Here is a 19,031-nt window from a genome sequence, read left to right as displayed (position 1 = left end):
GAAATTACGGGGATGTTTTCAGGCTGAAACATCCCCGTAATTTCAGCCGTTACGGACCCCCGCCGTGTGAACATACCCTAAGGCGTCCCTCACACACACAGAATTTTTCTGGCAATTTAAACTGCATCAAAAAATGCTTCTAAAAAGGCTAGAATTATGATAAAATGTAATATCCTTTTTTATGGCTTTTTAGTGAGCTGTCCTTTTTCATTTAGTATCATTTTGCACATGCTCTTTTTCTGGCGTCCTTTAGAAAAGCCTTTGGGAAAAACGCCATACCCAGAGCATGCTACAGTCTGAAAACTGACCACAAAATTACCTAAAAAACGCCACAAACCAAAATGCAGTTGTATGTAGTGCATTTTATATTTTACTATAGACTTTAAAGTAACATATGGCCGCACTAAAAATACATAAAAAAAGCTGTTAAAAACACCATTAAAGGACTGAACTATATGGTAGACGTGTGAATTATGTTCTCCCGCTACTGAACACCAGAAGCCTTTGTAACTGCAGCCTACTACCACTATGGATAAAGTAACTACCCAGAACAAGCATAAGGACCCACCTTCTTTACCCCGATCGAGCCGCTTCCAGCCTGAGATGGAGAAGTACTTCTGGAAACATCCTCCTTCATCTCCAGCCCGTGTGGCCATGATAGCGCCGTCTGAGAAAGCTCAGTCTGATGACTCAAAAGATGAGAGCGCCAAGGAGTCACAGGGATGTACTGACGCTCTTTCTATCTCCTGGGGGTTTTTGAAAGAGGCCCCTTACTAGGGAACTGGCGCCTATTGCCAGGGAACTGGGTCCAGCAGGTACTTACTTTTTTTTGGCGCCGCTGTTAAGGCTAAGCTGAATCTCCAGCAGGTACAGATCAATCATACGATGCTGCTCCTTAAAGACCAGGAGAGCAGGAACCGGAGGATGAATATCAGAATTAGAGGGGTGCCTGAATCTCAGGCCCCTGAAACTATTCCAGCTTTGACGCTGCTAATCTTTTCTTGCCTACTAGGGCCCTGAACGGGCAGGCCATATAGTTATTGAGAGTGAACAGAAAGAATGCCTGCAGGCAAATAAACCCTTTTTCCCAACTACCCCAAAATACAATAAGAACAATATTTTATTATGCTCCGTATAGCAGAACAAGACAGACCACATATATGTTTTTAAAATTGTCACTGCCAAGAGCCGGACATGAAGGTAAACTGCTGATACAATTGAATTTTGGGGTATCGCTCAGATAAAGCTAGGTCCTAGGGCTGGTAATTTAGACCGCAAACTCCTACAGGAGGAGGCACGATGGATCCATCGTTTAAATACCATGACCCCCCTGGGGCTTAATGAAGGATTCACCTTCAGTGCGTTTCTACAATTTTATCTATCATCCCTTGTTCGCTGTATATGGATTTCTAATATTCATCTCGGGGTCTGTTGATCTCCGTATGCCTCTTTGTTTCATCAACTGATTTGCCTTATATACCTGTCTATTAATGCCTCTCATAATGGAGGGGCTGTATTTCACTACATTACACTAGATGTATATATCTACAAGTTATATTCCTGACTTGACCATATCATTATTATGGAGGAATTTTATCCTCACTTTTTTACCCCCCCCCCCCCCTTTCCATAGGGTGTGGGTCTCGCTTTATTCTATTCGAATTATATACCTTTCCGGTATGCTGGTTGCTGTGTCGGTCCTCTTTTATAATAATCCTTCTTATATAATTACCATTGTAACCCTAGCGGGGGTCTGGTTTTGCACTAAGTCCACAATGACGCTGACTGCGCCTGCGCCGAGTCCTTTTGTCTCTGCTATATAGCAGATTTGTTCTAAGTCGTCCTTTCCCTCCTTTGCGCATGCGCACACATCCACCTATCTACCATTTAGACTATCTCCATAAATGTCAGCAGTGTGCATGCGCGGTCCCTTACCTGTCATTGGCTCCTGCCACGCTACTCGTTATAGGTAAAGCCGTTTCTCCTGACGGCTATACACTCTCGATCCACCCTATTGGCTGCTTGCTCAGACACACCCCCTGTACTTACGTCATCGTACACTCCCTTAAGAGGAGTAGTTTTCTCGCCGCGCCGCCATTAGCCCCATGTACCCCTGAGGACGCTACTAGTTAGCGAAACATGTCGGGGGGGCTCTGTTTGTTTTAATTCCTGCCTCAAGCCATATCTACTGCCATATCACTTAGCCAATTTAACTTGTTAATGCTACCTATGACGGCCCTCATGGTTGCTAACACAGTGCTGCATCTATATCAGCAGTTTACCTTCATGTCCGGCTCTTGGCAGTGACAATTTTAAAAACATATATGTGATCTGTCTTGTTCTGCTATACGTAGCATAATAAAATATTGTTCCTATTGTATTTTGGGGTAGTTGGGAAAAAGGGTTTGTTTGCCTGCAGGCATTCTTTCTGTTCATTGTGTATATTATACCTGCCAACTACCCAGGGTCTCCATTCATTTTTTGTCTATAGTTATTGAGAGGGCCCACACAACATTCAGGCCTAAACCTGCGCAGAACGATCCGCTCAGAGATATTGCCTGCTGGCTCCTCTGCCTGCTGACTCCTAATGTCCAGAACAAAGGTGGAGTACTGCTATTACAAGAAACACATTTCCAGGCAGGTCATATCCCTGTCCTGTCCCACTCAGTGTACAAGCTCTGGTATTATTCTAGCAGCTCGAACTCTAGAGGGGTTAGCATTACTTTTCACTCCCGCACCCCTTTCTCCCCCAGATAACGGTCTCTTCTATAGGAATAATCTCCATATGTGATCATGCCACTGCATATCTCTCGGTCTCGATAAGTGACCTATCCCATAGAGAATGGAATTGGAAACTGAATGATACACTGATTGACTCATAATCTGCAAGCAGTAAGCTTATGGAGCATCTTCAGTCCTTCTTTTAGATTTCTGCTTCCTCCTCCACCTCCCAATCCTCCATTTGGGAGGCCCATAAGGCATATGTTAGAGAACTAAGAGCCCTAGTCTCCCATGTTAAAAAACAAGGTCTCAAGCAAATACTGCCCCACCTATCGCAGATTGCCAATATCAAAAAAGCTCACAAAATGCCCCTGGCCCTTAAGGATCAGGATACTCTTTCCGCTCTGTGCAGTTCACTTAAAGAGGCTCTGTCACCAGATTTTGCAACCCCTATCTGCTATTGCAGCAGATAGGCGCTGCAATGTAGATTACAGTAACGTTTTTATTTTTGCAAAAACGAGCATTTTTGGCCAAGTTATGACCATTTTTGTAGTTATGTAAATTAGGCTTGCAAAAGTCCAAGTGGGTGTGTTTAAAAGTAAAAGTCCAAGTGGGCGTGTATTATGTGCGTACATCGGGGCGTTTTTAATACTTTTACTAGCTGGGCGTTCTGATGAGAAGTATCATCCACTTCTCTTCAGAACGCCCAGCTTCTGCCAGATCACTGCTGTGACGTCACTCACAGGTCCTGCATCGTGTCAGACGAGCGAGGACACATCGGCACCTGAGGCTACAGTTGATTCTGCAGCAGCATCAGCGTTTGCAGGTAAGTAGCTACATTGACTTACCTGCTAACGCCGAGGCTGCTGCAGAATCAACTGAAGCCTCTGGTGCTGATGTGTCCGACACGATGCAGGACCTGTGAGTGACGTCACAGATCTGCACTGCCAGAAGCTGGGCGTTCTGAAGAGAAGTGGATGATACTTCTCATCAGAGCGCCCAGCTAGTAAAAGTATTAAAAACGCCCCGATGTACGCACATAATACACGCCCACTTGGACTTTTACTTTTAAACACGCCCACTTGGACTTTTGCAAGCCTCATTTGCATAACTACAAAAATGGTCATAACTTGGCCAAAAATGCTCGTTTTTTAAAAATAAAAACGTTACTGTAATCTACATTGCAGCGCCTATCTGCTGCAATAGCAGATAGGGGTTGCAAAATCTGGTGACAGAGCCTCTTTAAGACGTCTTTAAAGTTAAGACAGCCCGAGCATACCTTAGAGCTTGCCATAAACATTAGGCACATGATGAAAGAGGTGGTAAGGTTATATCCAAACTGATAAAGAAAATGAAGGAACTCACCTTTGTGAAACAAATCCGCTCCTCCCAGTGTCCTCTCATCAACACCAGCGACATTGAAACAGAGTTCTCTTCTTACTATGATGTCTTATATAACCTTAAACCAGGGGAACTCTCTTCAACGTGAGAAACGAAGTCCCTAGATATCCAAAAATGTTATAATACTTAAAGGGGTTTACCCATCACGGCCATTTATGACATATCCACAAGATATGTCATAAATGTCAGATAGATGTGAGTCCCACCTTTGGAACTTGCACCTGTCTCTAGAACGGGGCGCCCTAAACCCCATTCTACCTTTTTCTGCTCCCGCTGCCTCCCGGCCACTTCCTGACTATATGGTCAGGATTTACGAAAACAGCGTAGCTCGCTGAGCTACGCCATTTTCATAATTCCCATAGTAGTGAAAGACCGTTACGTAAGCAGCGTAGCATGCAAGCTACGCTGTTTTCGTAACTACCATTCAGTTCTATGGGACCTACGGAAACAGCGTACCTCAGCGAGCTACGCTGTTTCCTTCTTCATGGTCGGAAATCACACGAGTCACCTGGAGCACGGAGAGGTAGAACGGGGATTAGGGGGGCCAAGAATGACCCCCTCTCTTATGCTGTTTATTCTTGTCATTGAGACTCTGATACAGGCAGTCCAACAACATTCATAAATTGAGGGTGTTAGAGTAGGGAGTAAGGTTCATGAAGTTCCGGCTTTTGCAGATGATCTAATGCTCATGATTATTAATCCCTCTATAGCCTTTCCTGCATTATTAACCTTGTTTGACTCTTTTGGTGTATTATCCAATTTTAGAATAAACCTGACAAAGTGCGAAGATCTCAGCAGTAACCTGGCCCCTAGGGAGGTGACAGACCTTGTCTCTAGATTCCTGTTTGCATATTACCAAGACAAACCTAACATTTTCTGACTTCACCCTATTATGGAACCCAACACTTCCACCCAGAGGGAAATGTGCCTCTGACCCAACTCTCTGAGGAATATCGGGTGTAGGCCCTCTAGTCAAGAAACCAGGGGCGTAGCTAGGGGGGAGCAGGCGGGGCATGTGCCCCAGGCGCATCTTAGAGGGGGCGCCAATGATCAGTGTCGGCGGCCTGCCTTCTAGGTGAGCTTCTGGCCTCAGGCGCAGGGCACAGCAGCTAAGAACTGCCGCCCGACTGTAACAGCAGCTGTAGTCTGTGCTGCTAACAAATCTCCCCCTCCAGCCCCCCTCCCTACTCTTTACACCTCTCCTCGGGCTTCTTGTGTTATCATTCGGGACTTGAGGGAGGGGGAGGGGAGGGGGAGGGGAGACTTTCTACGTCACTGTGTAGGGCCATCAAGCTGCAGAACTCCCTTCACAATTATCCTACATAAAAGGTAAGTGCATGTGTGTTTACAATGTGTACTTTATATGTGTATAATGTGTGCATGTAATGTGCATATTTGTGATGTGTACATGTGTGTGTGTATATATAGTGTATGTGATGTGTACATGTGTATATATAATGAGTGATGTGTTCATGTGTATATATAGTGTATGTGATGTGTACATGTGTATATATAGTGTGTGATGTGTTCATATGTGTATATATAGTGTGTAATGTGTTTATGTGTGTGTGTATATATAGTGTATGTGATGTGTGTGTATATAGTGTATGTGATGTGTACATGTATATATATATAGTGTGTGATGTGTTCATGTGTGTATATATAGTGTGTGATGTGTTCATGTGTATATATAGTGTACGTGATGTGTTCATGTGTATATATAGTGTGTGATGTGTTCATGTGTGTATATATAGTGTGTGATGTGTTCATGTGTGTATATATAGTGTGTGATGTGTTCATGTGTGTGTATATATAGTGTATGTGATGTGTACATGTATATATATATAGTGTGTGATGTGTTCATGTGTGTATATATAGTGTGTGATGTGTTCATGTGTATATATAGTGTACGTGATGTGTTCATGTGTATATATAGTGTGTGATGTGTTCATGTGTGTATATATAGTGTGTGATGTGTTCATGTGTGTATATATAGTGTGTGATGTGTTCATGTGTGTGTGTATATATAGTGTGTGATGTGTACATGTTCATGTGTGTTCATGTGTTACTATGACTTTCAACTTTCACATTTTCTGCAGCAATTCTGTTGTGTGTGTGGACAAACCCTAAATCCGCAGTATAAGGGCTTCTCCACCCAGATTGGAATTGCTACAGAAAATTTCTGCAGCAACTAGAAGAAATTCTGCTGTGGAAAAACAGCACCATTTCTTGCGTCTTTTGCTGCATAAAATGGTGCGGATTTATCTGTGTTTTTCACAATGCTGGGGGATGGTGACATCTCTGAAAAACGCAGCAATTCAGTCCACTTTCCGCAGCAGGAATTGACATGCTGCGGTACCAAAAATACATACCGCAGGTCAATTTCTGGTCAGAAATTTTACTTAGTGTGTGGATGGAATTTGATAAGTATCATCCACTTTGCTGCTATTGTATTTTGCTACGTATTTAAATATGCAGCAATTCCTTTACATGTTGACAAACCCAAATGCAGTAGCAATAGAATGGGTGAGATTTGAACAAATCTCACCCACATGATGAGCGGGAAAAAGGCTCAGTAATTGACCTGCGGTCCGTTTTCTTAATCTGCAGCATGTTAATTGTATTTGCATAAATGCTGCTTATTTGTTTCGGGTTTTCCCCATTTAATTCAATGGGGAAGTAAAACTCGCAACAAATAGCAGATGTTGTGTTTTTCTGCAGCGGAAATGCAGCGATTCCGCTGCAAAAAATGCAACTCACGAAAAATGTTAATCTTATACTTACCTAGAATTCTGTTTCTTTTTCTGGGCCGGCCTCCTAGGACGACGTTTAATCCCAAGTGACCGCTACAGTCAATCGTAGGATGAAGTGGTCACATGAGGTGAAACATCATCCAAGTGCTGCAGGATTTAGGAGGGAAGCGTCGCCATGGTATCCATTTTTTTTTTCTGCTAATTTTTCCGCAGCGGCCATTCCTGGCCAAAAAAACGGCACCACAGGGTAGTGCTTTTACACAGCGTATCGGCCCTGTGTGAACATACCCGTACAGTATATACATATAGTAGCTGCTGTCTTACAACTATACAGCTGCAGACCACGTCAACATGCTGCATTCCCACGATTCAGCGCAGTTTTCAAATGATTGTTAATCTCCATGGAGTTTTTTGCAGACGTTAACAATCATTTAAAAACTGCACCGACTTTTGGTAAAACGGCATGTGCTGCGTGTTTTACTGGACAATGGTTGTTACGATCTGATTGTTTGCATTAAAGGTTACTTACACCTTTGAAAGGGATTTTTTTAAAAAAAATGTCAGTCAGTGTGTTTTGTGCAACGTTATAATTAGTTTTTATTAAAAAATCTTTTTTACTTTTTGAGATACAGCTGCTCTGTATCCTGTATACAGAGTAGATGTATCTTACGCTGAATCCTGAACTTGTCAGGTCTGTGGAACTGATGGGTTCCGTGTCAGCGGGTCCTGTGTGTCTCTGATGTGATAATTACAGGTGGACACAGTCGACTACTCTATTGATAACTCCAATAAAACGGAAAGCTTGTGAAACGGAGACAAACAAAAACCATTAGCAATGGAAGCGTTACCATTGAAATGGTAACGGAAAGCTATGGTTTCTGTTTGGTTTCCATTCGTGGGTTCCCCTGGCGGAAAGATCTGATGGAACCCATGATCGGAACCACGACGCGAGTGAGAACGAAGCCTAATTATTACTGTATGATCTTTACAGATGGTGGAGGGTACTATTTTTGAGGGTATAAGCAACTCTTAGTATGTGATTACTATTATTCAGGTCATACTGGAAGCTGACTTTGCAAATGATCTCTGTACTGAAATGTATTTGTGCTGAGCTTTGTTCTGGTGTTGTATTCATGTCCTGAGCTTGGTTCTGGTGCTGTATATATATAATGAGCTTTGTTCTGGCACTGTATATATGTAATGAGCTTGGTTCTGGTGTTGTATATATGTTCTGAGCTTGGTTTTAGCGCTGTATATGTGTACTGAGATTTGTTCTGGTGCTGTATATATGTAATGAGCTTTGTTCTGGTGCTGTATACTGTATATGTAATGAGCTTGATTCTGGTGTTGTGTATAGAACTATATTGCTGGTAAAATGTACAAATGTTTTTATGCTCGTGTTACATAAAAAAAAAGTGAAAAATAAATGATACGTCATTGATTGGTAGAGAAAACAAACATGGCGAGGGAGAAGGAGATGTTGGGAAAGAGGTTGGGGGGGGCGCCAAACTGAATCTTTGCCCTGGGTGCTGGAGAACCTAGCTACGCCTCTGAAGAAACGTACAGCTGCCTCTAACTTCCCTTCACCTATCACTCCTGCCAAACTCATTCTTTATTTACTGTACTTAGGCTTTACTGACTCAATGCGCATCTGGCAAGTCTTGGATGATTTTCAGATTGGAGACTTATTAAGAGAATAGACTGTTCCCTCCCTTAAAGGAAGGGTGTTGTGAAAAAAAAATGCTTTATATCAATTTGCTTTTAGTGTTTTATTAAAAAAAATGTTATTTATTTGTGTGTTTGTGTTTTACTTTTTTTTATTTTCTAACTTTTTCTTCTCTATGGGGACTGGCATTTTTTTTTTTTCATCTCTGTATGTGTTTTAACGACACATACAGACATGGAATATGGCACATATATCCCCATAGACAATGCGAACGGGAGCCGTCTGTGTGGGTTTTTCCACATTTTATACTGCTAACTTTTTTTTAGTAGGTTCCGCTGGACCGTTTGGACTACGTCGTAGATTCATTGGACTACTTAAAAAAAAAGAATAATTGTGAAAGTGGGTTGCATGGGGGAGTTTTGATTTCAATAAAAAAATTCTTATGTCTGTTTTTTTTAATACTTTATTATGGCCTTAGTAATGGCTGCTGTCTGATTGACAGCATTCAATTACTAAGGCTGGGGCTTAGCTTTAGCCAGTAACAAGGCTATCACTAACCCCTATTATTACCCCGGTTTCCACTGCCGCCAGGGATACCGAGAAGAGTCGAGTACGATTCAGTACCTGAACATCTGAAACGACGGTTAGGCCGCTGGCTGGTATTATGAGGCTGGGAAGGGCCAAAAAACTTGTCCCTTCCCACCCTGGTGATGCTAGGCTGCAGCTGCTTTATTGTATCTGGCTAGTTATGAAAAATAGGGGGAACCCCACGTCATTTTTTAAAAATAAATTGAAAAAAAAATGATGTGAGATCCCCTCCATTTTTCATAACCAGCCAGATACAATAAAGCAGCAGCCTAGCATCACCAGGGTGGGAAGGGCCATGGTTTTTGGCCCATCCTAGCCTGATAGTACCAGCCTGCGGCCACCCCAGTACCCTTCACTTAAGCTCTTCCCGGTACTCCTGGTGGTGGTGGGTAGCGGGGTAATAATAGGGGGTTAATGCTAGCCTTTTTACTGGCTCACACTAAGCCCCTTCTTAGTAATGGACGCTCTCAATCAGACAGCTGCCATTACTAAGGCGGTAATGAAGTATTAAAAAACGGAGACATAAAAAAAAAGTTTTATTGAAATAACTCTTCCACACAATCCACTTTAAAGAGGCTCTGTCACCAGATTTTGCAACCCCTATCTGCTATTGCAGCAGATAGGCGCTGCAATGTAGATTACAGTAACGTTTTTATTTTTAAAAAACGAGCATTTTTGGCCAAGTTATGACCATTTTTGTAGTTATGCAAATGAGGCTTGCAAAAGTCCAAGTGGGTGTGTTTAAAAGTAAAAGTCCAAGTGGGCGTGTATTATGTGCGTACATCGGGGCGTGTTTACTTCTTTTACTAGCTGGGCGTTGTGTATAGAAGTATCATCCACTTCTCTTCACAACGCCCAGCTTCTGGCAGTGCAGATCTGTGACGTCACTCACAGGTCCTGCATCGTGACGGCCACATCGGCACCAGAGGCTACAGTTGATTCTGCAGCAGCATCAGCGTTTGCAGGTAAGTCGATCTTACCTGCAAACGCTGATGCTGCTGCAGAATCAACTGTAGCCTCTGGTGCCGATGTGGCCGTCACGATGCAGGACCTGTGAGTGACGTCACAGACCTGCACTGTCAGAAGCTGGGCGTTCTGAAGAGAAGAGGATGTTACTTCTCTTCAGAGCGCCCAGCTAGTGAAAGTATTAAAAACGCCCCGATGTACGCACATAATACACGCCCACTTGGACTTTTACTTTTAAACACACCCACTTGGACTTTTGCAAGCCTCATTTGCATAACTACAAAAATGGTCATAACTTGGCCAAAAATGCTAGTTTTTTTTAAATAAAAACGTTACTGTAATCTACATTGCAGCGCCTATCTGCTGCAATAGCAGATAGGGGTTGCAAAATCTGGTGACAGAGCCTCTTTAAGCTTTTTTTCAATAAAATGGTTAAAGTGTAGCTAAACAGTCGACAAACTTCTGACGTCATAGTGTCATGTCATAAGTTTGGATTGGTGGGGGTCCGAGCACGGAGACCCCCACCAATCGCTAGAACGAAGCAGCTTTTTCCGGAAATAAATGTATCTGTGTACGGGCTCATAGACTTTGTATTGAGTCCGTACACCGATACATTTATTTCCGAAAATAACCGAACAGACACGAAGCAGCTGGGCGCTCACACGAGCACTTCAGCTGCTTCATTTTAGCGATCGGTGGGGGGTCTCAGTGCTCAGTCCCCGACCAATGAAAACTACTAACATGTCATTATGACTTGATAATAGTTTAGTTACAGTTTAAAGGCTATGTACACCGTTAAAAACTTATTTATGTATAAATATATATATATATATATATATATATATATATATATATACATACATATATATATATATCAATGTGATTGGTGCAAGTTTTAATTACTTTTTATTGAAAATGATTTGTACTTTTTGAGATACAGCTGCTTTGTATCCTGTATACAGAGCAGCTGTATCTAGTGCTGAGACCTGAATCCATCAGGCCGACGCTGGGGGGCCGGGAGTATACTGCAAGGGGGGGGGGTTTGGGCGTTTTACTGACAGCAGAGGGCTCTATAGGGGGGAATAATCCACCCCATAGAGCCCTCACTAGTTACTATACTGAAAGGTTAGGGGGGTCTGAGCATCCGACTGACTGCTCTAAAGGGGGCAGAATACTCCCCCCTATAGAGCCCTCTGCAGCTACGGCCGACCAACACCTTTTAAATCAGTGAAGGCAGGAGCGTGAGCGCTGTAAGTGGCGCTCATTTTTTAATACAGGCCACCGCTCACCTCGTGCATCGTTAATCTCGTCACTCCTCTTCTTGAGGAGAGAGAACTCGACCGCTCCTTCTGCAGACCTGCTCCTCTCTGGCGGCGCGTGCTGTGTACAGCGTCAGAAAGGAGGAGTGTTCTTACAGATGGGCACCATCATGCGGCACGTCAGGTAAGTAAAATAAGGCATGCCCCCTCCCCCCGGTCCAGTCCTTCCCTGCTTCAAAATGCCGCCCAGGGGCGTAACTAGGAAAGACTGGGCCCCATAGCCGGCAGACAAAACTCTTGACTGGGGCCCCCCCAGGTGCCACAAGCAGCCCCCTTATAGATAGTGCCCCCTGTAGAATGTGCCATACAGCCCCCCTGTAGACAGTGCTATACAGCCCCGCCTATAAATAGTGTCACACCACACTTGTAGATAGCGACCCCCACCTCCCCCTTGTAGATAGTGCCATACAGACCCCGTGTAGATATCACCATAAAGCCCCCCTGGTATATAGCGATATACAGCTCCCACTGTATATAGTGCCACACAGCCCCCCTCCCTTGTATATAGTTCTGCACAGCCCCCCCTTAGTAGATTGTGCCACACACAGACCCCTGTAGTGTGCGCCACACATAGCCCCCTGTAGATAGAGCCACAGCCCTCCACCTTGTAAATAGTGCCACACAGCCCCCCCTTCGTAGTGCCACATGGCCCCTTGAATATAGTGCCACACAGCTTCCCCATGTGTACAGTGCCACACAGCTCCCCTTTTATATAGTGCCACACAGCCCCCCTTTGTATATAGTGCCACAAGGCAATGGCACATCCGAGAAAGTTGTATCAGCCAGGGGATGTCAATCAAACATGGAAAGTTTGGTTTGGAGGCAGGACTATGTGACTCGTCAGGATAGCGGCACCACCCCATGACCCTTTAATGAGTAATTAGCATATAGTGTGCGCCGTTTTAAAAGTAGATTTTAAAGATTTTGCTGCATCTGAGAAAAAACATACAGGGGAATATTGTTAGGCCATGTATTACCACATGGTGGCGGTACAAGGGGTTAAAACTACCAGACAGGTTCCCATGAAATATACAATGAATTGAGAACAATTCCATCTGCCCTGCAATTTTGTTATTATAGATATATCCTATATAATTACAGCTCCAGAACCAAGCTCAGTACATATATACAGTACTACAACCAAGCTCATACATATATATATATATATATATATACAGTACCACAACCAAGCTCAGTACATAAATACAGTACTAGAACCAAGCTCTGACATCTATACAGTACCACAACCAAGCTCATATATATATATATATATATATATATATATACAGCACTAGATCCAGGCTCATACATAAATACAACACCAGTACCAGGCTCAGTACATATAAATACAGCACTAGAACAAACCTCAGTATATATATAAAACACCAGAACCAAGCTCAGTACATATATAAAACACCAGAACAAACATCAGTACATATATAAAACACCAGAACCAAGCTCAGTACATAAATGCAGAACTAGAACCAAGCTCATACATATATACAGCACCAGAACAAAGCTCAGTACATATATGCAGCCCCAGAACAAATACAGCTCAATTTAGTGCAACCCCTGCCGTATAGGTTTGTGAGGTGTAAAACTACAGTTCCCAGCATAGACCGAACAATGGTAAGGATGTGCTGGGAGATGCTGTTTCATAAAAAAAAATTATACCACCCATCATCTCGCTGCAGATCATACAGTGACTACAGTGCTGATTAGAGGCAGAATAAACATTTACTGTAAAGGATCTGCCAGGCACAGCTTCGGGGTTAACTTCCATAGGTAATCAGTCTTCACTCTGAGACTGACTCCAGCTTCCACCACTCAGGCTGGCAGGCTTAGGAGTGGGAGAGCCTATCGCAGCCTGGCCAGACTCAGCTAGCTCCCGCCCTCTGTCTATTTATACCTGCCTTTCCTGTTCCTCCTTGCTTGTGATTCTTTCCGTGTGGTTTCCTGGCCCAGCTACAGCTCCTAACAATTTGATCCTGCTCCATTCTGACCCTGGCTTTCTGACTACTCTTCTGCTCTGTGTTTGGTACCTCGTGCTCTCCTGGTTTGACTTGGCTCGTTCACCACTCTGTTGCTCACGGTGTTGCCTTTCCCTTTGCTTTATATTCCCTTGTATGTTTGTCTCGTGCACTTACTGAGCGTAGGGACTGCCGCCCAGTTGTACCCCGTCGCCTAGGGCGGGTCGTTGCAAGTAGGCAGGGACAGAGTGGCGGGTAGATTAGGGCTCACTTGTCCATTTCCCTACCCCTATCATTACATTTACATTAAGTGACTCACCCGTGATGTCTCAGATTCTAGTTCTTTTCTTCTCCCTCCGGTCCAGACCTCTATGATGACTTCTCCCGACCATGACCCATTTCTGCAGTTTTCTGCTCAGATGTCTTCAGCTTCTCACTTTTAAAACATTTCTGCACCTATAAACGAAGTAAAAATTCTCAAAACCACTAAATATAATAGCGCCATACACTGTGTCCCTGATTATAATAGTACCATACACTTTGTCTGTAGATAGTACCTCACATATAGCTCCCCCTGTATATAGTGTCCCACATATAGCTCCCCCTGTATATAGTGCCCCACATACCCACATATGAAAACAAAAAAGAGTGTGACCCTTAGTGGCTGGCGGGCACAATATACATTTACACAAAGAAAGGCTGTCTGCAACAGCCAAGCCCAATTTCCCAGCCACCACAATATGGTAAAATAAATAACTTTTATTCAGCTACGTATAGCTTAGACAGACCACATGAATAAATTTAAAATTGTCAGCAGCCGAGAACCGGGCACACATATGTGTTATCTGACTCAACAGACACATATAGTAATAGGCATAGGAGTATCAGTGTTTTCCCTATCCAGTTAGAATTGTAAGGTAACCAGTAAACAACAGTAGGTCCGGTCGACGGCAGTGTTTAAAATATTAGCAGCCCCCCCCCCCCCCCCGACATGTTTCGCTACTAAGTAGCGTCCTCAGGGGTCCACGGGGCTAATGGTGGCGCGAAATGAAAAGGATCCTAATATAGATACGTCAGATGACACATCCGAAGGTGTGTCAGGCCGTATAGCCAATGGCAACGGGGGAGACACAGCGGCCTCTCAGCTGTATTTAGCCGGCGTATGAACAGCAGAGTAAGATAGTCCAATCACAGACAGAAGGTGGCGCATGCGTATGGAAGTAAAAAGAGAACTTAGTGCACACACCCTGGCTCGGATCGCGACTCTACAAGAGAGTCGCTAGCGCATGCGCAGATGAGCCACATAACAACATAGTGCCAGAGAAGTACGTTCTGGCTGTTCATGGTTTAACGTTATGTACGATAGTATTACTTGTCATCATCGTCAGAATGACGCTGCTTGGCATGTATTCATCAAAGGGGATTGGCCGATACCGATGGCAATATGGTGACAGGGAGCCCATAGTGGAAAAGGGCTATTGTTAAATAATTAAATTAGAGCCGATGATTGCAGAGGTCAGAAGATGAGCCCATAAGGAAGAGACCACTCAGTGTCCCGTCCCCACATTACCCCGAGTGAACACCCGAAAAACGGCTATCTTACCGCGTTTGAGATCAAAGATAGCAAATGTAGATCAAAGAGCTATTCGTTATTACTAAAAAAATGGACGCCTGCGCAATGTTATGAAAGCTATACTTGTAGTGAAGTATACAAAGGGGTCACCTCCCATATATAAATACATTGGATAGCACATTGGTTCCCCACGGAAGAAATGTCATTCACGGCTCGAGAATCCCCCAGAGGTCCCCGCTTGCGGTTGCGCCATATTTCCTAACGTTACTACAGGATCAAATAAGGAATATATATGATGTATAAGTAACAATAAACCGCCGCCATCACATGGTCAAACCGTAACAAAAATAAACAAACACGTCAACTAGTCTAACCATTTGCTTCCAAATGGCTATCTTTTTATTTGAAAGAATCCTCCACATATATGTAAAGAATATAAAGAATGACAGGCAGGTGGTATTCTCGTTTTCAGTAGTTTTTAATGTATATATATATATATATATATATATATATATATTGCTCTACAGTAGTCCAATAGTGTAGACAGGGACAACAGTGAGAGAGAAATTCTCAGTGTCCAACTGTAGAGTCAAAGAAAAGCACTGAAGGTAAAACCCTCGTTCAGACCTGAGGGGGACATGGTATTAAGTCGATGGATCCATCTCGCTTCCTCTTGCAAGAGTTTACGATCCAAATTGCCCGCTCTGGGGCCCATTTTGATTTGAGTGATGCCCCAAAATTTAAGCAACTTAGGGTTACCTCCATGAAATTTTATAATATGTCTCGTGAGGGTCGTATCCTCATTGCAAGTTACTGCACTCATATGTCTAGATACACGTCTTCTCAACTCCTGAATGGTTTTACCCACATATAATTTAGGACAGGGACACCTGGCAACATAAACAACCCCACTGCTCTGGCAGTTCAAAAATTTTTCTATTCGATAGGACTTGCCATCGACAGGATTAGAAAAGTTCTTGACGGTCGGCATTAGGGGGCAGAAAGAACATCTGCCACATGGGTGAAAGCCCTTTAATGATGATTTAAGCCAAGTTGAGGGAGTGTTGGATTGTCTAGAGTAATGACTATGTACCAGGAACTCCCGTAAGTTCCTACCCCTCCGATAGGTAACGCTCGGATTAGCCATCACTGCATCCCTGAGATCGGGGTCAGCAGTGAGGATGGCCCAGTGTCTGTGTAGGATTTGTACAACTTGAGGAGAACAAGCATCATACGTGCCAATACATCGAATGACATCAGATGACCCCGCCTTAGTATTTTTGACCTTGTTTGACAATATGTCACTCCTATCAGAAGCCTTTGCTCTAGCATATGCCCTATGTAGCCACTTTTTTGGGTAGCCACGTGCTATGAACTTGTTGAAAAGACCATCACACTCAGTTTGAAAGGATAGTTCACTAGAACAATTGCGTCTGGCTCTCAAGTATTGACCAATGGGTATACCCTTCTTAAGGGCAGGAGGATGATAGCTCTGCCAATGAAGAAGGCTATTTGTAGCAGTAGCCTTACGGAAGATGTCCGTCTGGACACCGCCATCAGGATCCAAAGATATCTTGAGATCAAGAAAATTGATGGTATGATCATGAATTTCATAAGTAAATTTCATGCCAATAGAGTTGGCATTGAGCATAGACATGAAGTCACAAAAGGTGTTGACATCCCCATCCCAGAGGATGAGAATGTCATCAATGTATCGTCCCCAAAATGAGATGTGTGAAGTAAAGGAGAAGAAATTATCAGAAAAAACGACAGTGTCTTCCCACCACCCTAAGAAAAGGTTCGCATAAGTAGGTGCACAAACAGTGCCCATAGCCATGCCCTTTATTTGGTGATAATATTTATGATCAAAAATGAAATAATTGTGAGTAAGTAAAAAACGTAGGAGTGACAGAACAAAATCGTTGTGACGTTGAAATTGAGTGCCTTTAGTGTTCAGGAAATATTTGACAGCAGTGAGTCCCAGATCGTGCTGAATGTTAGTGTAGAGTGACTCCACGTCTATGCTCGCTATCATGGTGGTGGGGGTTACATTGATCTCATGGATCCTGGTGACGGTGTCCTTGGTATCCCTAAGATAGGAAGACAATGAGGAGACCCACATATAGCTCCCCCTGTATATAGTGTCCCACATCCCCACATATAGACCCCCCTGTATATAGTGGCCCACATCCACACATATATACCCCCTGTGCATAGTGCACCACATCCCCATATAGACCCCCCCTGTATATAGTGGGCCAGATCCCCATATAGACCCCCTGTACATAGTGGCCCACATATAGACCCGACCCCCCCGTATACAGTGGGCCACATCGCCACATATAGACGACCCCCCCCACTGTACATAATGCCACGCACAGTTTTAGTAGAGAAAAAAAATAAAATTTTACATGATCCCGTCCGGTGGCAATGCACATCTGCTCTCTTCTGAGCAGGTCTGCTGGAGCTGAACGACGTTTCGTTCAAATGCGCTGATTGGCGGTGCAGAATGACTTGCTCCGTCAATCAGAGCCTTTCAAGCACGAACGCGGCGCCATGACGTCATCGCGACGCTAGCGTTGTTGAAAGGTGCTGATTGGCGGGACAAGTCATTTTGCCCCACCAATCAGCGTCATTGAAAGGCGTTGAATGGTCGGGCACGGAACATGCCCAGCCATTCAGCACTAATGCATGTATTTGTACCTGCGTGCTATAGACGCAAGTACAATTACTGCAAGATGGGGTGGCTGTCGCTAGCACCGGGGCCCCTTCCGGTGCTAGCGATGCCCCCGGGCATGAGGGGGCCCATGTCACCCGGCCCATAAATAATAGAGCCTTGCGGTGCGGGCCCCATAATAGCGTCGCTACAGCAGTAGCAGCCATAACGGCTGCTAGCGGTGCCACCGGGCATATGGGGGGGCGTGTCGGCTAGCGTCACGGGCCCCCTCAAGCCACGGGCCCCGTAGCAGCCGATACAGCTGCTACCGCGGTAGTTACGCCACTGATGCCGCCCTCCATTTTCGGCTAGGTGGCGCGGCCTAAGGCTGTCAGCTCACCTTGCCTCTTGGCAGGTGCGGCACTGGTACTACCCATCTATTACCCCTTCTGGAACATATTTGAGACAACCACCAACACTATTTGCTCTTATTCAATCCGTTACTCCCCCCCAAATGCTTCTGCCTAACCTGCCCTCTTCCGACTGTCCCTCTCCAAGCAATATTTGCCCACACTCCTGAACATGGTGGCAAAATTATTAATTCCGCTTCATTGGCTCTGTAATTCCCCATCTAAATGTCAGTTGTGAGTTAATAAAGTTAAACAAATCTTTCTTGGGAATCGATGTACCATGACAAATTTGTGAGTCTTTGGTCCCCTTGGTCTGCCTGGTGCTCGGCCAACTATAACGCTACATAGACCCGTTATGGGTTATGAGTAGTTCCTGGATAATTTATTATTTAGTACCAGTTTAGATTGGAATTTACTCAATTTATTGTCTGCTAATGGTCGAATTGTATTTCACTTTTCCTCATCTGATGTATCTACCTCGTATAACTTTAACATTTGTGGATTGACAATGTGCCTATGTCTCATCTTACTTTTTTTGTATGTTCTTTTGTGTTTATTTGTAATAGCAAACTTCTTGCTGTACATTTCCATATCATATGCCATGTCATATGATGATAATACGATTAAAGATCGAGGCGTTCCTCTTGGTGTACAGCTCTCTATTGCAACTAGATGAATAATGCCTCGATTTTTATGTCGCATGATGTTTATATTTATGAAAATGGAAAAAAAAAGATTTGTTAATAAAAAGAGCATTAAAAAAAAACATGAAAAACCCACATAAATGCAGCAAAACAAAGTGTGCGTATCTAGTTTAATAACCCCATTAAAAATTGTCGCGCCGTGCATTGTGCTTTTCACCTGTGCGGTTTTTACAGCCGAAACACGTGAATAAAACGTGTTTCACCTGTAAAGACCGTGCAGCCGAAAACCGCATCCCAATACCATGGCAATTCGTCTATTTTTTTATTATTTTTTATTTTTATGCAGTTTTTATTCCGCGGCCAG

The sequence above is a fragment of the Rhinoderma darwinii genome, chromosome 8, assembly GCF_050947455.1.
Source record: "Rhinoderma darwinii isolate aRhiDar2 chromosome 8, aRhiDar2.hap1, whole genome shotgun sequence".
Classification (NCBI taxonomy): Eukaryota; Metazoa; Chordata; class Amphibia; order Anura; family Rhinodermatidae; genus Rhinoderma; species Rhinoderma darwinii.
The sequence above is the reverse complement of the archived record's forward strand: the minus strand, read 5'-3'. Positions refer to the sequence as shown.